Genomic DNA, 23,433 nt, shown 5'->3' on the forward strand with positions numbered 1-23,433 from the left:
TAGTGCCAAATTCTAGCTTCTACTTGCTCAATTCTGATCTTCTGAATTTTTATTGAGTTGTCTACTTCTGTAATTTTATTGTTAATCTTCTGAATTTCTGATTGCTGTCTGCTATGGATTTTTCCAGCTTATTAAACTTTTCATTATGCTCCTGAATAATCTTTCTAATTTCTTCAGTTGCTTTATCTGTGTGTTCCTTGGCTTGTTCTGTGTATTGCCTCATTTCCTTCCTGATGTCTTGAAGGGTTCTGTATATTAAACTTTTGTATTCTGGGTCTGGTAATCCCAGGAATGCACTTTCATCTAGACGATCCCTGGATTCTTTGTTTTGAGAGCCTGTTGGGGCAGTCATGGTCTGTTTCTTTATGTGACTTGATATTGACTGTTGTCTCCGAGCCATCTATAAGTTATTGTATTAGTTTATGCTTGCTTACTGTATTGTAGCTTCTTGCTTTGATTTGTTTTGGTATACTCCTATGGGTTGCTTGAGTGAGCTAGCTTGATTATTTTCACCTTTGGAGCTCTGACGTCCTGTCCCCAGATGGCTAGAGCTGTTATCTGGTGTATGAGTCTAGGAGTTCATTCAGCTTTCTTGTATGAATTCAGCTCAGGTTTCCAGGTAGCTGATCATCAAGTGTGTATTACAGGCTCTGTCCTAGAGTCTTAAAGGGGCAGGGGTGATTGGCGCATATACCGGTATCTGATTGCAGCAAGGGGTCACACTCTGAACAAGACAGGGGGCTGAGAACCGACCCCCGAGTGTCTCTGAGGAAGGCGTGTCCCTGTTCCCTAGAGCATGCCCATGGGCGGGTTCTGCAGAGGGACCACGGGCACTCAGAGTTTTCTGTTGTAAGGACTGGGAGATGCCAGTTATCTTTGGACCTCTGTCACGGGTGGCTGGGTGACCTGAGTGGAGCTACCCATCCTTAGGTCCCTGATGTGGGTAGGTAAGGACCTTGTTTAATAGGCAAAACCCTGTCAATCATCAAACACCCACCTCTCCACCACACAGCTGAAATGGTTGAAGTCTGCCAACAAGGGTCTATTCTCCCAAAATAGGCCCACGCAGGTCCATGCAGAAGGGAAAGGTGCTCAAAGTCCACGGATGGTTTATGTCTGGACAGGAGCTGCTTCTGTCCTGAGCTCCTCCAGTTAGTGGAGCTAGCAAATTATCTTTTCCCCCAGTTGCAAATTTTTTCCTTCCCCAAGGCTGGGAGGATAGCTCTAGGCACTCAGCAGAGCCTATCTTATGCTGAGGAAATTCAGCTGCCGAAGTTGGCTTGGAGGTGGGGGGTGTGGTAAAATATACACAAGTACTTAGCTTTTGCTGAGAGCGCCATTCTTCTCAGGGTCCAGAGGTTTGAGTAGGGTGTGTGGCTGGTTGCTTCTCCCTGAGGAAACTGTGGCCCAGCACTAGTAACAGCCTGCTGCCACCACTGCTCCAGGAATGGTGCCTGAGGGCTCCCCATGATTCAGGTCTGATAATTCCTCTCTGCTTCTGAACAGTCTCTTCCTCCCCATGCCCCTCATTTCATTTTCTAAGCTTGTCTTTGAAACTCAGGGCTCCCAGCTTGTCACAAATATATTTGTTTCACTTGTTTTTTCAGTTCTTTGTTGTAAAGAGGGCTCTCTGTAAGCATCTGTCTATTCTGCCATCTTGGCTCCACCTCCTCCCAGAGTCATGGAGATTTTTATAGACGAGAAAGTCCAACTCCTTTTCCTTTTAAACATATTTATGTATGTAGAAACTGATGGTAAACGAACTCATTTGTTTTCACCCAACACTATAGTGTTAAATGGAAAATTTTGTTTATTGTAAGTTAAGATGGAAAAAACATTAAACAGTGAGTAAAAAATACACATCATTTCTACTTGCATCAAAATTAGAAGTTGGTTTTTGTTTGTTTTTGGCCTGAAGGTTGATATTTCAATGCATTTTTTTTTCTTTTGGTTTAGAGCTACTTCAAACATCAAAGAAGATATTCCTAGTAAACTGCTTTGTATAAATTCATAGCAAAACTGGAGCTGTAAAAAATGCTGAAATCAGATTTTGATCAGCTACACACTTTCACTACTTAATCAAAAGTAGCTGTGGAATTAAATAGTCAAGCACACAATTGGTATTCCAAACAACTGACGCACAAAGACAAATTTCTATCAATAGTAAACGCTCTCCTCCCAAAAGAAAGTGCAATTGCTCCATGAATTATGAAGAGGCTGTCTCCATGTGCAGCTCCTTCACAGTGTCTGATGGCCCTGCTGCTCTGAAGCACCTCCTAATGCATTGGCTCCTGAATTAGTAATAGCTTTCAACCTTAATGCATTTTCTGCCTGACTCACTTTCCCTGAATACGCATGCTTTTTTGGTACAGTGGGCCAGTTTATATGACTAACATAGTTTTCCTTTTCTGGATTTCTTTATTTTAAAAAAATGTCTCACCAAAAGATGCAACAGGAATTTATAATAACCTGGAGTGAAACTTCTATTTATAGTGCTTTAGCAAGTTGGGAGTTTTTATTCTCCCTTGAAATCTTACTTTGAATTAACTTTGATTAAGCTTATAAAACACAAACCTCATGCACAGCCGCCTCAGAGCTTGTTGGTTTTTGAAAAACATCCATATGAAAACTGAGAGTGAAAAAATAATAATTTAAAGAGGAAAAAAAAGCCTTGGCTAAAAACCAAACTAGGTGTTTTGAGCCTGAAAGTCGAATGTGATCATTAGGTCATTCTGAGAAGATGCTGGGGGGTAATGCTATAAGAAGGACCTCCTTCACACAGAACAAATTTAGCCATGTATCTGTCATCTCTGGGCAGACAGAGGAAGGCTGACCACCTGGTAGTACCCCTTCATCCACCTTGTTTGATGATGGGTGGCATGAAACAGCAAAGGAGAGCCCCCCAAGGCCAAGCAGCCAACTCCACCCAGCTAATATTCTTGCTGCGGAACCACTCCTCTGCTAATGCTTACTAAGGGTGGCTGCTCATGAGAATTACCTGTGGAATTAAAAGAACTTGCAGATGCTTCTAAGGGACAGTGATAGTTCGGTGGTACGATATGGCAGACCTGGATTCGATTCCCAGCCAGTGCGCCTCATGCATAGCCACCACCCATCTGTGCATGGAGGTTTACAGGTTGCTATGCCCTGGTGGTGCAGTGGTTAAGAGCTCGGCTGCTGACCAAAAGTTTAGCAGTTCGAATCCACTAGCCACTCCTTGGAAGCCCTATGGGGAAGTTCTACTCTGTCCTAGATAGTTGCTATGAGTCAGAATCAACTTGACGGCAAGGGGTTTGGGTTTTTTTGATATGATGTTGAATAGGTTTCAGCAGAGCTTCCAGACTAAGATGGACTGGACAGAAAGGCCTGGTGATCTACTTCTGGAAACCAGTCAATGAAGACCCTATAGATCACAATGGTCTGGTCCACAGCCAATCATGGGGATGGCACAGGACTAGGCAGCATTTTGTTCTATGCACATGGGGTCACCATGAGTTGGGGGCCAACTCAATGGCAGTTAACAACAACAACAGATAATTATGCTCTACCCTCAATAAGTAGAAGATAAAGCTCGACATCTGTACCAGTTAGTTTCTGGAAGATTATGATGCCCAGCTAGGAGAGAGAATGACTACTCTTTACTGAAGACCAAGACACTATCACCTCCTTGTCTATCCCTAGAAAATGAGTGAGCATGCAGATCAACACTTAGGGTGCTAAATACCCCATTGCTTCCACAGATTTTCTGTTCCAGTGCAGGATATAATATTACATCACGGATGTGAACAGAACCAGTTACCTGGGAATATATTGGGTTAGTGAGAGAGAACCTCAGGCCAATAGAACTTGCAGGTTATATGTCTCCCAGGTTACTTTAACCTTGATTGCAAAGAGGAATGAAAAAGGAAAGTAATTTTCTGGGGACAGTGGCTCTCTATATTTTTATTAAATTTATTTGTACTATGGGAAATAATCTGAAAAACTAAAGAAAGACTGGAGTTCTGAGGCCCTAAAGTGTTTCCCCTTGATTCTTAGCATAGGTTACCCAAACGACATATTTATTTTAGACTTAGATTTCTGAAAATGAATGATAGCCAGCTTGCTGTGAATGGACAATCCTTCTAAGAATTTTATTTCCTTAACTTTCACTTTGTATTTTTCTTTCCCTTTTCTAAAAGTTTTCTCAGATCTTGCCATGATACTTCTTAAAAACCTGATTATGAAATTAATAAGAACCAAAGTCAGATGGATATTTTGAAACATCACTTGAATAATACCATCTCCTTTCTCTAAAGCCTTCACTTTCTCGCAGTTACCCTGAGATCAAATTCTTCAGAGTGGCTTTTAAAGCTGTTTATAAAGTGACTCTGCAGTGCCTTCTTCTCTCACTTCCCAGTGTGCATGTCTCTAGGGGGTCTGCTGGCTTTGCTCCTCTGATAGGCTTCCTGGCAGCCCTCGCTCATGCTTTTCATTCTCATGTATTTCCTTTCTCTCATATCCATGTTGAATGGTGGCCTCCCTAAAGGTATGTCCATGTCTTAGCCCCTGGAACCTGTGAATATGAGCTTATTTGGAAAAAGAGTCTTTGTTGATCTAGCATGTTGAGATGAGATTATCCTGGATTACCTGGGTGGGCACTATATCCAGCACCAAGCATCCCTATAATAGAAGAGGAGAAGATAGAGCTTCCAATGAGAAGGCCATGTGAAAATGGAGGCAGAGATCAGAGCAATGTAGTCACAAGTCCGGGAATGTCTGGAGCCACGAGAAACTGGAAGAGGCAAAGAAGGATTCTCCTCTAGGCCTTCAGAGGGAGTACAGCCCTGCTGCCACTGATTTAGGTCTTCTGGCCTGCAGAGCTGTGAAATAATAAATTTCTGTTGCAGTAAACCACCAAGGTTGTGGTAATTACTTAGGACCGACCTGGAAAACAAATACACCATGTATCTAAATTAGAAACATAAGTTTCCTGGTTAATGTGATATCTTAAAAGATATCTTTAATGGGAGTTTTTGGAAATTATGGAAAATCTAGAATCTGTTAGTGCAAGTTATATCATCATTTTGCTTTTGTTTTAACTTTTATAAAGTATCTCGATATATTTTATATATACTTGTAAAACAAAAAAAAAAACAAAAAAACCCTGCTGCCGTCAAGTCAAATCTGGCTCATAGAGACCCTATAGACTCTATATAGAGATATATATACTTGTAAGCCACCTTACATAAATTTTGGGATGACATAAACAAGAAAACAAGGTTATCAGAGCAAACCCATACATAGTACTTCCTAAGAACTCTCTTTATATTAACTTATCTGCATTGCAACCACTCTGTGGGTTAGGTACAATTATTATTCTCATTTTTTTTTTTAGTAGAGGCATAGAAAATAAAACACCTCATGTATATTGTTGTTGTTAGGTGCCAATGAGTTGGTTCTGACTCATAGCGACTCTATGCACAACAGAACGAAACACTGCCTGGTCCTGCGCCATCCTTACAATCTTTGTTATGCTTGAGCTCATTGTTGCAGCCACTGTGTCAATCCACCTCATTGAGGGTCTTCCTCTTTTCCACTGACCTTGTACTCTGCCAAGCATGATGTCCTTCTCCAGGGACTGATTCCGCCTCACAACATGTCCAAAGTATGTAAGATGCAGTATTGCCATCCTTGCTTCTAAGGAGCATTTTGGCTACACTTCTTCCAAGACAGATTTGTTTGTTCTTTTGGCAGTCCATGGTATATTCAATATTCTTCGCCAACACCACAGTTCAAAGGTGTCAACTCTTCTCCGGTCTTCCTTATTCATTGTCCAGCTTTCACATGCAGATGATGAGATTGAAAATAGCATGGCTTGGGTCAGGCGGACCTTAGTCTTCAAGGTGACATCTTTGCTCTTCAACACTTTGAAGAGGTCCTTTGCAGCAGATTTGCCCAATGCAATGCGTCTTTTGATTTCTTGACTGCTACTTCCATGGCTGTTGATTGTGGATCCAAGTAAAATGAAATCCTTGACAACTTCAATCTCTTCTCCGTTTATCATGATGTTGCTCATTGTTCCAGTTGTGAGGATTTTTGTTTTCTTTATGTTGAGGTGTAATCCATACTGAAGTCTGTGGTCTTTGATCTTCATTAGTAAGTGCTTCAAGTCCTCTTCACTTTCAGCAAGCAAGGTTGTGTCATCTGCTTAACGCAGGTTGTTAATGAGTCTTCCTTCAATCCTGATGCCCCGTGCTTCTTCATATAGTCCAGTTTCTCGGATTATTTGCTCTGCATACAGATTAAATAGGTATGATGAAAGAATACAACCCTGACGCACACCTTTCCTGACTTTAAACCAATCAGTATCCCCTTGTTCTATCCGAACAACTGCCTCTTGATCTATGTAAAGATTCCTCATGAGCACAATTAAGTGTTCTGGAATTCCTATTCTTCGCAGTGTTATCCATAGTTTTTTATGATCCACACAGTCAAATGCCTTTGCATAATCAATAAAACACAAGTAAACATCCTTCTGGTATTCTTTGCTTTCAGCCAGGATCCGTCTGACAACAGCAATGACATCCCTGGTTCCACGTCCTCTTCTGAAACCGGCCTGAATTTCTGGCAGTTCCCTGTTGCTATACTGCTGCAGCCGTTTTTGAATGATCTTCAGCAGAATTTTGCTTGCGTGTAATATTAATGATATTGTTCTATAATTTCCACATTCAGTTGGATCACCTTTCTTGGGAATAGGCATAAATATGGATCTCTTCCAAACAGTTGGCCAGGAAGCTGTCTTCCATATTTCTTGGCATAGACGAGTGAGCACCTCCAGCGCTGCATCTGTTTGTTGAAACATCTCAATTGATATTCCATCAATTCCTGGAGCCTTGTTTTTCCCCAATGCCTTCAGAGCAGCTTGGACTTCTTCCTTCAGTACCATCAGTTCCTGATCATATGCCACCTCTTGAAATGGTTGAATATTGACTAATTCTTTTTGGCATAATGACTCTGTGTATTCCTTCCATCTTCTTTTGATGCTTCCTGCATCATTACTATTTTCCCCATGGAATCCTTCACTATTGCACCTCGAGGCTTGAATTTTTTCTTCAGTTCTTTCAGCTTGAGAAACGCCAAGCGTGTTCTTCCCTTTTGGTTTATCCATCTCCAGCTCTTTGCACATGTCATTATAATACTTTGTTTTGACTTCTCGAGAGGCCCTTTGAAATCTTCTGTTCAGTTCTTTTACTTCATCAATTCTTCCTCTTGCTTTAGCTACTCGACACTCAAGAGCAAGTTTCAGAGTCTCCTCTGACATCCACCTTGGTCTTTTCTTTCTTTCCTGCCTTTTCAGGGACCTCTTGCTTTCTTCATGGATGATGTCCTTGATGTCATTCCACAACTCATCTGGTCTTCGGTCACTAGTGTTCAATACGTCAAATCTATTCTTGAGATGGTCTCTAAATTCAGGTGGGATATACTCAAGGTCATATTTTGGCTCTCATGGACTTGCTCTGATTTTCTTCAGTTTCAGCTTGAACTTGCATATGAGCAATTGATGGGCTGTTCCACAGTCGGTCCCTGGCCTTGTTCTGATTGCTGATATTGAGCTTTTCCATCGTCTCTTTCCACAGATGTAGTCAATTTGATTTCTGTGTGTTCCGTCTGGTGAGGTCCATGTGTATAGTCACCATTTATGTTGGTGAAAGAAGGTATTTGCAATGAAGAGGTTGTCGGTCTTGAAAAATTCTGTCATTCGATCTCCAGCATTATTTCTATCACCAAGGCCATATTTTCCAACTACTGATCCTTCTTTGTTTCCAAGTTTCGCATTCCAATTGCCAGTAATTATCAATGCATCTTGATTGCATGTTTGATCAATTTCAGACTGCAGTAGCTGATAAAAATCTTCTATTTCTTCATCTTTGGCCCTAGTGGTTGGTGCGTAAATTTGAAAAATAGTTGTATTAACTGATCTTCCTTGTAGGCGTATGGATATTATCCTATCACTGACAACGTTGTACTTAAGGGTAGATCTTGAAACGTTCTTTTTGACAATGAATGCAACAGCATTCCTCTTCGAGTTGTCATTCCCAGCATGGTAGACTATGTGATTGTCCGATTCAAAATGGGCGATACCAGTCCATTTCAGCTCACTAATGCCTAGGATATCGATGTTTATGCGTTCCATTTCAGTTTTGACGATTTCCAATTTTCCTAGATTCCTACTTCGTACATTCCAAGTTCTGATTATTAATGGATTTTGCAGCTGTTTCTTCTCATTTTGAGTCGTGCCACATCAGCAAATGAAGGTCCCGAAAGCTTTACTCCATCCACGTCATTAAGGTGGACTCTACTTTGGGGAGGCAACTCCTCCCCAGTCATCTTTTGAGTGCCTTCCAACCTGGGGGGCTCATCTTCCAGCACTATATCAGACAATGTTCCCCTGCTATTCATAAGGTTTTCACTGGCTGATGCTTTTCAGAAGTAGACTGCTGGGTCCTTCTTCCTATTCTCTTAGTAGTCTGGAAATCAGCTGAAACCTGTCCTCCATGGGTGACCCTGCTGGTATCTGAATACTGGTGGCATAGCTTCCAGCATCACAGCAACACACAAGCCCCCACAGTACGACAAACTGACAGACACGTGGGGGACCTCATGTATATCACACAGCAAAGCCAGGAATAGGACCTGGGCCAACTAATTACAGCACTCACACTCCTAACCACTAAGTCACACTCACAATTCTCAAAGATGTTACTTGCCTAGGTAACAGGAGAACAGATATAGAACCCAGATTTTTCAACTAATTATTGAAAGCATCAAAATGTTTCCAGTAAAATGACTTAGTTGACAAAATCTCAGCAGTCTTTTTTGTAGAAATTAATAAGATGATTCAAAAATGATTATGAAAATGCAGAGGATCTGAATATCCAAAACAATCTTCAAAAATAACAAAATTAGAAGACTTACACTACCTGATGTCATGTCATAAATTACAGTAATTCAAGACAGCCTGAGCTTGGCCAGTTTTGCTGAAGTCCAGTTTATCACTTTTTTCTTCTATGGTTTGTGCTTTCTATGTCTCATCTAAGAAATCTTTGCCTACTCCAAAGTTGCAAAGATTTTTTTCTTATGTTTTATTCCATAATTTTATACTTTAGCTTTTTTTTAATTCCTCCTTGCCTTTGTAAGTTTAGATTATTATTAGTCAATTATTGATTGACTTCCTGTATCAAATATTAGGATTAAGACCTTCTAGCTCTTCATCTTTTCCCCAGTATACCCACACTCACTTTCCCCCACCTCCATCTACCAGTATAGTTTTGTACAGTATTTGGTTAAATCTATATTAAGTATTTTCTTTCACAGTTGCGTTGTAACATTTCCTTTTTTTGTACACATTTGTTTTTCCTGGAGTTAATAATTACCTTGGGCTTTTTTTTTTTTTTTTTTACATTTTCTTAATTTTTTATATACTATTATTAAATTTTCTGACACTCTCCTGAAGAACTCTGAAATTCCTCAATACATTCAACAATCACCAATCAGGTAATCTACCAGTTCCTTTTTTTGTTGTTTACACATTCTCTGAGGAGCCCTTTGCCTCCTGCTCCATCCAGTCTTGAGCTCTCTGGGCTGCATTGCTGATGGCTTTGGATCTTTCCTTCACTCCCCTCCTGAAATTTCTTTCACTCTGCCACGTTGAATCCCTTCTCTTCTGCATCAAATGACTTTCCATTCCTTACTAACTCATTTCAAGAAGCGTATAGTTCATTTTCTTTCTCAGAAAGAATGTGAAGGAAGAAAATTGTTCGAGACCTCACATGTCTAAAAATATTTATTCAACCCTCACACTGAAAGTAGAATTTGGTAATAATTTTCAAGAAATTTGAATGCTCCTGGTATCACTGTTATTAAGCTTAAACCAATTTTGATCCCTAATCCTTTATATAAAACCCACTTTATTTGTTTTTTGTTTTCAGTAAGCTTTATAATCTTACTTCACTCCTCTTGTTCAGATATTTCACAGTAATAAGCTTTGGTGTGGCCCACTAGTGGGAGGCTCTTGTAATCTAGAACACCATGCCCTCCCATCCTGGAAAGCTTTTTTATTGTTCATTAGTAATATGTTCCCATTCACTTTCTCTCTTTTCTATTTTTGTAACTACTAACAATCAAATGTTATACCTTCAAGGTTGATTGTCTTTATTTTCTATTTTTCCACTTTTTTGTCTTTTTTTTTTGTCGTTTTCTTGGATAAGCTGGACCTTATCTTCCTAGATTTTGTTTTCTATTTTGGAAATCACATTGTTATTTTCCAAGAAATATTTTTATTTTGTGATTTTCCTTTTATAATCTTATTTAAAATAGTAAAAATAAGTTTATAAATAATAAATATACATCTTAATGAATTATTATAAAATGAACCCCCTATAACCACTGATCTAGATAAGAAATAGGACATTAATCCAAAACAGTCTTTGCCGTCCAGTAGATTCCAACTCGTAACGACCCTATGGGACGAAGTAGAACTTCCCCCATAGTGTTTCTGCGGCCATAATCTTTATGGAAAGACTATATGTCTTTCTCCAACAAAACAGCTAGAAGGTTCAAACCACTGAAATTTCAACCAGTAGCTGAGCACTTTAACCACTGCACTGCACCACCAGGGCTCCTTAGAACATTAACAGGCTGTTTGAACTCCTTCACACATACCCCTCTCCAAATAAAATCTCCTCCCACTCCCTAAATGTAGCCACTATGCTGACTTTTATGGTTAACCATTTCCTTGCTTTCTATATATAACATTCTACTGTGTAAATATGCCACAATGTATTAATCCATTCTACTTTTAATGGATATTTATGTTAGACACATGCCCAAGAGTGAATTTTCTGGGTCATAAGGTAGTCATATCTTAATGTTAGTACAAAAAAAATTTTTTTTTCTTTTTTTTTAAGGTAGTCATATCTTAATGTTAGTACAGAATGCCAAAGTCTTTGCCAATATAGTTCTGCCAATTCACACTTTAGCCAGTAATGTGTAAGGGTTCCAGTTGCTCTGCACCAACTCTCAATGCTGACTTTTTAATTTTAGTCATTGTAGCAGGTATGAAATAATAACTTACTCTGGTTTTAATCTTCATTTCGTGATTATCAATGATGTTGAGATCTTTTGTTTGCTAATTTAGATTTGAGTCTAAAATCCACCTGAAACTGTTTAGATGGTGTGAGAATGCAGTCATTTTCTTCTTATTTTTTTTTTTTTAATAAGGATGTCTAATCATCCCAGCACCATTAATTGAAGTCTATCTTTGCTATCTGCTCTGCAGTGCCATTTTCATCATAAATCAAACGTTTATGGATCCACGCTTCTGTTTCTGGGCTTTCAATTCTGTTATGTTGGCCTATTTGTCTTTCCACACATCAATTCCATTCTTTTGTAATTACTATAGTTTTATTATGTCTTGGTATTCAGCTCTTGGTATTCAATAGAGCAAATATTCCCAATTTCTTCTTGCAATTTTGAAATCACTTGTCAAGTTTTACCTATGTATACACACACACATAACATATACCTATGTATATACACCACATAACATCTGGGGATTTTCACTAGGTTTGCAAGAGTTTACATATCAATTTGCAATACTGAGTCTTCCATTCCATGAACATGATCTATAGCTCCACTTATTCAGATTTTATTTTCTCTCAATAAGGTGTTATAATTTTTTGCTGAGAAATCTTTCAAATCTTTTTTGAGGATGAATTCTTATTTTTGATACTGTTGTACTTTTTAAAAATTTCATTTTATATAAGATGTTACTAGTATGTGCGTTGCTAGTATATATTTCTTCTACCTGGGATGCTAGTACAATTAGTTTTTGTGTATTGACTTTGTATCCAGAAACATTCCTAAATGTATAATTAATTCTAATAATTTATCTATAGATGATTTTGCATTTTCTACATACACTATCACATCATTAAGTATGATGTTAATTCTACATACTTGTAGATACTCTTTAACAAAATAAAGATGTTCTCTTCTACTCATTGTGTCCTAAGAACTTTTATAATGACTAGATGTTGAATTTTGCAAACCATTTTCTTATGTGATATAGTTAGCCACTGTCATAATAGTGTTTTATAACAAACCACTACAAAACTCAAGAGCTTACAAGTGAACAGTTGATCTAGACTGGGCTCTGCTGGGTTTGGCTAGCCCTTGCACCAGGTGATAGTTGAGTTCAAGTCAGCATTTCGTTTTTCCCATTCTGGAAACAGCAGGCTACCAGAGAGCATATTCTTAGCATGATGATGGCGGAAGGGCAGAATGGCAAAACCAGGTGTTTGAGCACATTTCAATCTTTTTTATTTTTATTTTTTGTATCACCTCAACTAAAATCACATTAGCCAAAACAGTTTACAAGGCCAAACCCATCATGTGGCAATGGCAAGACTATAAAACAAACAAAAAAACAAACCCACTGCCATCAAGTCAATTCCAACTCATAGCGACCCTATAGCACAGAGTAGAACTGCCCCATAGAGTTTCCAAGGAGCAACTGGTGGATTCAGACTGCTGACTTTTTGGTTAGCAGCCATACCTCTTAACCACTACGCCACCAGGGTTTCCAGCAAGACTATAGACGTATACTAATTGCTTTAGCTGAGTGAAGACTTGAGATCAATAAATCAAACTGTCGCATTTATTTATTGAGATGGTTATATGATTTTTCTTCTTTATTTTATTAATGTGGCAAATTAGTTTGACTGATTTTCTAATGTTAAAGTAGCTTTGTATTCCTGTGGAAGAAAGTTAGTTTTTGGTGTATCATCATTTCTGTTTCACTGGATTTGGTTTGCTAATACTGAGTTTAGATTTTTTGCATTGATTGTGAGTGAGGTTAGCTTGTAATTTTCCTTTCTTATAATATCCTTGTTAGGTTTTGAAGCAAGGATATGCTGGCTTTATAAAATGAATTGAAGACTCTTACCTCTTTTTCTACACTCTGAAAGAGTTTGTATAAGACTAGAATTATTTAATGCGCAGCGTTTAATAGAATTCCTTTTTGAAGCCTGATGAGCTGTGTTTTTGTTGTGAAATTTTTAATTTCATGTCCAATTTTATTAATAGCTGTAGAATTATTCAGACTTTCCATTTCTTCTTGTGTTAGCTTTTTTAAGATGTAATTTTTTTAAGGACTTTATGATTACCTTTAAGATTTTAATAATATTCTCTTATCTTTATTCTGTAGGATCTATTATGATGTTTCCTTTCTCATTTTAACATCAGTTTTTTTTTTTTGTACATGCTCTCTTTTTTTAATTTTATAGGCGTCACCAGGGTTTATCTATTTTACTCATCTTAGAAATTCAGTTGCTCTCCATTAATAAAAAACAGGATAAACTTATCTGTGGGCTTAGTAGTTCCTCTTGGAGTAGGACTGGAAGGGGGCATGAAGGGGGCTTCAGGGGTGCTGGTAATACTGTCTTGATCTGGGTGTTGCCTGCAAGAATATTCACTTTGTGAAAATTCATTGAGCTGTATACTTCATGATTTGTGACCTTCTCTGTATATATATTTCCCTAAAAAGTGTATTTGAAAAACAACTTTTGATTTGTCTATTCTACTTTATTTTCTATTTCATTAATTTTTGCTCTTGCCTTTATTATCTCTTTGGTGTATTTTGCTGTATTTTTCTGATTTACTGAGATTGATACTACTTTTAGCACTTAGAGCTAAAGGCTTCCTTCTATGAACAGCTTTAGATACAGCCCATAAGTTTTTTTAATGAAATATTCTCATCATTTAGTTCAAAATATTTTCTAAGTTCCATTATAATTTTTTATGCTCGAATTATTTATACTTAATTTCAAAATACATGATTTTTTTTCTAACTGTATTTTATATTTCTACCTTAATTGCATTGTGGTCAGAGAAGAAACTGCATGCTTTTCATCTTTTTTAATTTGTACAGTCTTGCCATATGACTCAATATTTGATAAATATTTATAAGTGGTCTGTTTGCCATTGAAAATAATGCTCATTCTGCAGTTGTTGGATGTAGCATTTTATATATGTCCTTAAGGTCTAACTTGCTGATTGTGTTATTCAGATTTACTAAATGCTTTCTAAATAACTCAATTATAAAGTTATGTTATTAGATGCATCTGAGTTTCAAGTTGTTATATCTTCTAGTTGAATCAAATATTTTATTATTTTGAAGTACTTCTCTTCCTTGCTGGTAATATTTTTTTGCCTTGAAATCTTCTTTGTCTGATTTTAACATAATTATTCCAGCTTTCTTTTGGTTTTTGTTTGCATGATGTATTTTTTCTATCTTTACTTTCTAAGTTTTAGATGTGTCTCCCCTACATATGCATATAGGATTTTTATCAGTTTTATTAGCTTGTCTTTTAACTTGAAATAATAATTTATGTTGAAATTAATAATTTATATATTTGAATATAAATCTATGGCCCTACTACTATGTAATTTCTTTTTTCTTGCTTATTCTGTATTCTCACGTCTCTCTATTTTGTTTTGAAATAATTATGTTATTCTTTTAGCAGTTGTTCCTGAGATCACGTTCCTGAATTATCAATGTTTAACATTACTTTGCGCTTTTCCCTTCTTCTGGGACAATGCAAGAAGCTTAGAACACTTTAAGTCAGTTTAATCTTCTCCCGTCATGTAATTTTAATTCTACGATATAAACTTTGTAAGAAACAATAATTATTGTCTTACACAGTCAATATTTGTTTAGATTAACCTACATATTTTTCTTGTTCATTCCTTCCCGCATCTCAAAATTTCTATTTGGAATAATTTTTCTTCTGCCTGAATGTTGTTTATTTTTTCCCTGTAGGTCAGGTCTGCTAGTGATGAATTCTTTCAGCTTCTGTTAGTCTGAAAATATATTTAATTCACCTTCATTTTAAAAGGATATTTTTGTTTGGAAATAGGATTCAGAACATTGAAGATATTGTTCCATTAACTTTTGGCTTTGTTTTTCTTTTGAAAGAAATCCTTCTCATGACTTTTTTTTAAAAATAATATTGTATTTTTGGTAGAAATGTACATAGCAAAACAAATTCCTATTCATCAGTTTCTACCCACATTGTTCAGTGATATTGGGTACATTATTCACATAGTATCAACATTCTCATTATGTCCATTCTGGTTGATCTGTTCCCATTAATCTAGTTTCACAGCACCCCAATCTTCTTACCTATACTTTAGACTGTTTGTTGACCATTTGGTCTCATATAGATGATTTTTTTAAAGAGCACAGTACTCAAGGGTAGTATACATTACCTTATGAGCTAACCTGCTATTTAGCTAAAAGGTGACTTAAGGGAATAGTTTCAGTTCAATGCTTAAAGAATATCTCAGGGTAAGAGTCTTGGGGATTCCTCCTGTCTCTGTGGGTTCAGCAAGCCTGGATTTTTTTTAATAATTGGATTTCCATACCACATTTTTCTCCCTTTCTGTCAGGATCCATCTATTGTGGTCCTGATCAGAGCGTATGGTAGTGGTAGCTGGGCAGACTCTAGTTCTTCTGGTCTCAGGATAGAGGAGGCCATGGTTCATGTAGACAATTAGTCCTGTAGACTTTTTCCCCTGTGATTCTTGGGTTTCCTTCCTTCTCTTTTGCTTGCAATGAGTAGAAACCAATGTTTGTACCTTAGATGTCTACTTGAAAGCTTTTAAGACCCCATATGCTACTCACTGGAATAGGATGTAGAACATAAACTTCATGAACTATATTATGCCAACTGACTGAGTTGTCCCAAAAGACTATGACCCTAAGTCTTTAAACCAAGAAAACTAATCCCATGAGGTAATTGGTTATGTCTAAGAAGTATCAGTTTCTGTGATCCTTATTTGTTCTAATATATGTATACGTAAACCAAAAACCAAATCCATTGCCATCAAGTCGATTCCGACTCATAGCAACAGTATAGGACAGGGTAGAACTGCCCCATAGGGTTACCAATGAGCAACTGGTGGATTCGAATTGCTGACCTTTTGGTTAGCAGACCAAAACTTAGCCACTGTGCCACCAAGGCTCCGTATATATATATATATATATATATATATATATATATATATATATATATATATATACACACACACACACACAACATATATATACTTTGATGACTTTTATGGTTTTTTTGTTTTGTTTTGTTTTGCTTTTGCTTCTCCCTTCCCCCCACCCACCCACCTACCAAGTTCCCCAGTTTTACTCTGATGTTTTTAGGTGTGTATTTCTGCCTTTGATCTTCATCAGTAAGCACTTCAAGTCCTCTTCACTCTCAGCAAGCAAGGTGGTGTCATCTGCATACCACAGGTTGTTAATGAGTCTTCCTCCAATCCTGATGCCCTGTTCTACTTCTTGTAGTCCAGCTTCTGGGATTATTTGCTCAGCATACAGATTGAATAAGTATGGGGAAAGAATACAACCCTGATGCACACCTTTCCTGACTTTAAACCACCCAGTATCCCCTTGTTCTGTTTGAACAACTGCCTCTTGGTCTATGTACAGGTTTCTCATGGACACAGTTAAATGTTTTGGAATTCCCATTCTTTGCAATGTTATCCATAATTTGTTATGAGCCACACAGTCAAATGCCTTTGCATAGTCATAAACACAGGTAAACATCTTTCTGGTATTCTCTGCTTTCAGCCAAGATCACCTGATATCAGCAATGATATCCCTTGTTCCATGTCCTTTTCTGAATCTGGCTTGAATTTCTGGCAGTTCACTGTTGATGTATTGCTGCAACCGCTTTTGAATGATCTTCAGCAAAATTTTACTTGTGTGTGATATTAATGATATTGTCCAATAATTTCTGGATTCTGTTGGATCACCTTTCAGCCTTCAGTATGGGTGGCACCTCAATATAAAGAAAACAAAAATCTTCACAACTGGACCAGTAAGCAACATCATGATAAACGGAGAAAAGCTTGAAGTTATCAAGGATTTCATTTTACTTGGACCCACAATCAACGCCCATGGAAGCAGCAGTCAAGAAATCAAACTACACATTGCATTGGGAAATCTGTTTGGAAAGATCTCTAAACTGTTAAAAAGCGAATCTGTCACTTTAAGGACTAAGGTGCTCCTGACCGAAGCCACGATGTTTTCAATCATGTGTGTGCGAAAGGTGGACAATGAATAAAAAAAACAAAAGAAGAATTGGTGCCTTTGAGTTATGGTGTTGGTGAAGAATATTGAATATACCATGGACTGACAGAAGATGAATGCTCATTAGAAGCAAGGATGGCGCAACTTCATCTCACATACTTTGGACGTGTCGTCAGGAGAGACCAGTCCTGGAGAAGGACAATATGCTTGGTACAGTGAAGGGTCAATGAAAAAGAGGAAGACTCTCCATGTGATGGATTGACACAGTGGCTGCAACAAGGGGCTCAAGCATAACAATGATTATGAGGATGGTGCAGGACAGGGCAGTGCTTTTTTCTGTTGTACAAGGGGTCGCTATGAGTTGGAACTGACTTGATGGCACCTAAAAACAGCAATATTTCTAGCTTGGGGGTTTTTGGAATTCTTAATCTGTGAATTTATGTTTTTCTTTAGTTTTGGAAAATTGAAAGCCACTATGTATGTCAGGCCTTCTGTCTGTATCCCATTTCTTATCCTGTCTTCTGTACTTAGTACACTTTTATTTTATGCTCTTTTCTGGAAATTTTTCTCCTTATATTTCTTCCAATTGACTAAATTTCTCCTCAAATTTGATGAATATGCTGTAAAACCTAACAGATAAGTTCTTAATTTTAGTTTTTTGTATTTTTATGTCTATAATTTCTATCTTGTTCTTTTCAACATATTATTTTGTGTTTTCTGGCTCTATGCAGAAATATTCAATCCTGTATTTTATCTCCTTGACCATTATACAAACTGTTAACATCTCTGTGTAATACTGCTAATAGCTGGAGCTCTGTAGGTCTGTCTCTACTTTCTGTTGTTTCTGCTGGTTCTCCTTCATATAGTCCTGACTCATATTTCTGCTTGGTTTTTAAAATTGTGCTCCAGGATTTGTATTTTAAAACTTGTAAAAGTAATTTGAGGCCCAAATTCATGTCATCTTCCTTCTGCCACATTCTTGCAGGGTCCTAGCAATCCAGGCTCATCTTAATTTGTTTTCCTAGATTGACATTTCCTGGGCCACTCAGATGTTTTGGAGCTGGGCTGAATTCTGAGTGAGAACTAGTTTACTCCAATTCTCCCTTACTCCTAGGCTACAGTCCTGCAGGACATAACCCCAGAGCACATGAAGTTTACTAGGGGTCTCACCTTTAGTAAGTGGCCTCGAGTCTGTGAAAAATTCTGCTTAGCCTCTCCACTGCCTCTTTTGAATTGGCACTCGTCTCTGGGTGGGAAGCTGTCCTGTGTGTCTGGTTTAGCTTTGTAGGATTTGGTTGTTGTTTTCCTGTTTTTGTTGCCTTCACTCAGATTTAACCTAGCAAGTTAAGTTACCTTAATCAGCTCTCTGATAACTTCAAGTAGATTTTATATATTTTTTCATCATTCTAATTGTCTTCAGGGTAAGGGTTTATCTAAATTACCCCTATTTTTTCTTTTTTTATAGCACCTTATTTTTGTTTCTTGATTTTTTTTTTATTGTCATAAAAGATACTGTCTTAGTTATCTAGTGCCGCTGTAACAGAAATACCACAAATGGATAGCTTTAACAAAGAGAAATTTTTTCTCTCTCAGTCTGGGAGGCTAGAAGTCCAAATTCAGAGTGCCAGCTCTAAGGGAAGGCTTTCTCTCTCTGTCAGTTCTGGAGGAAGGTCCTTGTCATCAACCTTCCCTTGGTCTAGGAGCTTCTCCAAGCAGGAACCTCAGGTCCAAAGGACACTTTCTTTTCCCAGCATTGTTTTGTTGATGGTATGAGGTCCCCCTGTCTCTCTGGTCACTTCTCTCTTTTATATCTCAAAAGAGATTGGCTCAAGACACAACCGAGTCTTATAGATTGAGTCCTGCCTCATTAACATAACTACCACTAATCCCACCTCATCAACATCATAGAGGGAGGATTTACAACACATAGGCAAATCACAAAATGGTGGACAATCACACAATACTGGGAATCATGGCCTAGCCAAATTGACAGTTATTTTGGGGGGACACAATCCATGACTGATACCCAACATAAATTTTGCCATTTGAACCAGTGCACAATCCAGCGGCGTTAATCACACTCACAATGTTGTGCTGCCAATACTACTATTTGTTTATAATATTTTTCATCACTCCAAATGGAAACTTTGTGCCCATTAATTAATAACTCCCCATTTTTCCTTTTCTCCAGTTCATGGTAGTCACTGATCTACTTTCTGTCTCTACTATTTGTCAATTCTAGGTATTTCATATAAACGAGATTGTATAATATTTGTCCTTTTGTACTGGCTTGTTTCACTGATCATAATATTTTTAAGTTGTGCAAATAGTTAACACGCTTAACTGTTAACCAAAACTTTGAAGGGTCAAGTCCACCCAAAGGTGCCTTTGAAGAAAGGTCTGGCAGCCTACTTTCATAAAATAAGCCCTTGAAAATCCTATGGAACACAGCTCTACTCTGACACGCAAGAGTCAGAGTCCATGCGACAGCAACTGGTTTTAATGTTTTCAAGGTTCGTTTATGTCATAATGTATATTAGAACTGTATTCTTTTTATGGCTGAATACTACTCCATTGTACGTATATACCACATTTTGATTATCCATTTATGTGTTGATGAATATCTGGGCTGTTTCCACCTTTTGGCTCTTATGAATAATGCTGTAATGAACCCTGGTGTGAAAGTATTTGATTCTTTGCTTTCAATTATTTTGCATATATCCCAGAATGGAATTTCTGGGTCATGTGGTAATTCTATGGGACAGTCCTACTCTGTCCTGTAGGGTTGCTATGAGTTGGAATCAACTTGACGGCAATGGGTTTTTTTTTTTTTTGGTATGGTAATTCTATGTTTGAAATTTTGAGGAACTGGAAAATACACACTCACTACCATGGATTGAATTGTGTCCCCCCAAAATATGTATCAACTTGGTTAGGCCATGATTCCCAGTATTGCATGGTTGTCCTCCATTTTGTGATTTTTCTATGTGTTATAAATCATAATCTCTGCCTGTGGTTAAAAAGGATTAGAGTGGGATTTAATACCCTTACTCAGGTCACATCCCTGATCCAATGTAAGGGGAGTTCTCCTGGGGTGTGGCCTGCACCACCTTTTATCTTACAAGAGATAAAAGGAAAGGGAAGCAAGCAGAGAGTTGGGGACCTCATGCCACCAAAAAAGAAGCACCAGTAGCAGAATTCCTCCTTTGGAGCCCAGGTTCCTGAGTGGAGGAGCTCCTAGTCCAGGGAAAGATTGATGACAAGGGCCTTCCTCTAGAGCCAACAGAGAGAGAAAGCCTTCCCCTGGAGCCAACACCCTGAATTTGGACATCTAGCCTACTAGCCTACTAGACTGTGAGAAAATAAACTTCTCTTTGTTACAGCCATTCACTTGTGATATTTCTCTTATAGTAGCACTAGATGACTAAGACACACACACACACGTGCACACACACAATTTTCTCATGCACTCTGTACTATCTTATTTCCTTTTTGTGTTTGTTGTTCCTGTATTTTTACTAGATAATTATTTCTTTAAATGATTACTTCTCCTGAACTGTGCATTCATATTCAAGAATGAAGCATGCAGAAACTGATTATTTTCTCTGTGTAGGTGTCCCTGAGTGGCACAAAGGCTCTTGGTTACTAACTGAAAGGTTGGTGGTTTGAATGCACCCAGAGACACCTCAGAAGAAAGGCCTGGCAGTTTAAAAAAAATTACTCTTCGAAAAATCAGCCATTGAAAACCCTGTGGAGCACAGTTATACTCCAGAAAACGTGAGGTCACCTTGACTTGCAATTGATTCAATGACAAATGGTGGCATTGTTGGTGAAATCTCTATATGTGGTTGGATCTTGTCAACTGTGGGTTTCAAAGTAGGGTGGCCTGGAGTGGAACTTGCAGTTTTATCAAGGATGGTTTCAATGAAGACCTTCCAGATTGAGAAATGCTATGACTGGATAATTGGTCTTCAGTTCGTTCAGTATCGCAGTAAAAACTAAGAAATACACTTGAATTGCTTTGTAGCATTTATTCATATCTGATTATATTCCAGTTTGTTGAACAGTGAAGTAGAACTGAGTTATATAAACGGCATAAACTCCTCTATGAGAAGACAAGGGAATTACCTTGAATTTGGTAGAATCCTTACCTCATGCATAGTAACTGATAGAAGCAGCTATGTATGTCTTTCCACGGAACACTTGGAGTCCAAGAAACCTTATTTCCACCTCTATGCTATATTGTCCTCTGCTTGTGTAATTATACCTTTAAGTTTTCATATTTGCCATAAATGAAATTCCACACCCTCTGTGTTGCTGTATATTCATCACAGGGGCGTCATCAGTCAGTAAGTAGACTCCTGCTTAACCTTCCTCTTTCAGTATCCCACCGCACCCCTTACCTTCTACTGCATCCATTATCTCTGAATTCTGTACTACCCTTGCCCAGTTCCTTGTTAAGCTGTGGTGAAAGGGGGATAGATACCTGGCTGTGTTGGATGCAAGAGGAAATATATGGGTCCAGGTATTCATCATGTTATTGTTGGTTGCCACATGTTACAGAGTAGAACTGCTCCATAGGGTTTTCTTGGCTGTAATTTTTATGGAAGCAGATTGCCAAGCCTTTCTTCTGTGGTACCACTGGGTTGGTTCAAACTGCCATCCTTTAGTTGAGTAGTCAAGGATAAACTATTTGTGCCACCTAGGGATCTATTCATCATAAAAACCTTTACTAAATCTTCCTGTATGTAATCCCACTCCTCATCCATGAGTACAGTTACTGGGCTTATGGAGTTCTGTGACACAAGTTGGCTTGCTTCTTGTGTTCTCTTTTCAGACTCATAGAATTTAACCTCCTCTGCTAGGTCAGTTACCACTTTTTCTTCCAAAAAAGAAGTGTGTTGCATCCGCTGCTACTTTCTTTCTTATTCTATCTGCCTTTAAGGATTTATATGCTTTTCCTCCATTGCTGCCATTCTGATGGGGTTGCAGAGGAAATGGTGGTAATTATGTGTGTTTAAACTCCCAGGTTTAACTGGAAGCACATTAAATTCTCTCAACAACTATGTGAATATTGTATTTGAGATTTTTGGGTACTCAGTCAGTAGGTGGTGAAACCGGGGCTGGAACCCAGGTCTGTTTGATGCTGAAGCACATGCTAAGTTATGTAGCTGAATCATTTCAGTCCTACCACTCTGAGTTGTCTGCAGTCCCCACTTTCCAAACAAGAAGAAAAGGGAAAGAGTCACATGGAGGTAGTATAGGAATTCAGAGTCCTGCTTACCCGACTCCAGAGTCTCTTCTTGCCTTTATATTGTATCCTTGGCTAAAGCTGAATGCTGAACTGACATGCAGTCTAATCGTCTGTGGATATGTGTTCTATTTCTAGTTATTTTATTAACGTTATGTTATTTTGTATAAAGTATAAAATTAATTCCTCTTTCTTTCTTTAATCATCCTTAAGGGGGGTTAGCAATAATTGGCCTTTGCTTCTCATGGGGGATTAAAAAACAATAATTTCACGAGTTATTTCAGAGTGCAAATCTCGAGACATAAAGAATAATCAAATTTTAGAATGAGAAGGGGCCTTAGAGATAACCTGGAAGAACCTGTTCATTCTACAGAAAAGGAAACTCAGGCTTCAAGAAAAGAGCACTTGCCCAAGTTCTGACAGTGAGTTAACTGGAGGGTGATGGCTTCCCTGCCACAGATCTTAAATAGAGCAGAGCAATGTCCTTCCTAGTAGAAGGCAGAGGAGGGGCTAAAGGCAGTGCATCATGCTTTCTCCTAACTCTTAAACAACCCACAACCTTCAGGTATCCTTCCCTCTCTATCTGGACTGGGAAAAGGAAAGTGGTATGGCTCCCTTCTGGAGTCACAGGCATGTTGTCAACCTCAAGATCTTCCAATCTGTTCTTAGAAAACTTTCTCTGATCCCACTCATAGCTAATCAATGTAGTTACTATATTTACAGTTGACATATTGTAAGGAACATCTATAATATATAAAATGTGCCTGGTACATAGCAGTTCTATTAGTTCCATGGATTTTTGCCTCTATCCTTTTGTATTTCCTTTGGCCAGTGGAGCCTAGGCAGTTGGAGTTTGAATCAATTTCAAAATTATAGAAAAGACAAATGCACAGTCAGGAGGTTTGGTATCCAATAGATATCTGTTGTGAGGCCACAAGACAAACAGCCTACCCTGATAATACTCTGTCTTAGTTATCTAGCACTGCTACAACAGAAATACCACAAGTGGGTGGCTTTAACAAACAGAAGTTTATTT

This window comes from Elephas maximus, chromosome 8, assembly GCF_024166365.1.
Source record: "Elephas maximus indicus isolate mEleMax1 chromosome 8, mEleMax1 primary haplotype, whole genome shotgun sequence".
In the NCBI taxonomy this organism is placed as follows: domain Eukaryota; kingdom Metazoa; phylum Chordata; class Mammalia; order Proboscidea; family Elephantidae; genus Elephas; species Elephas maximus.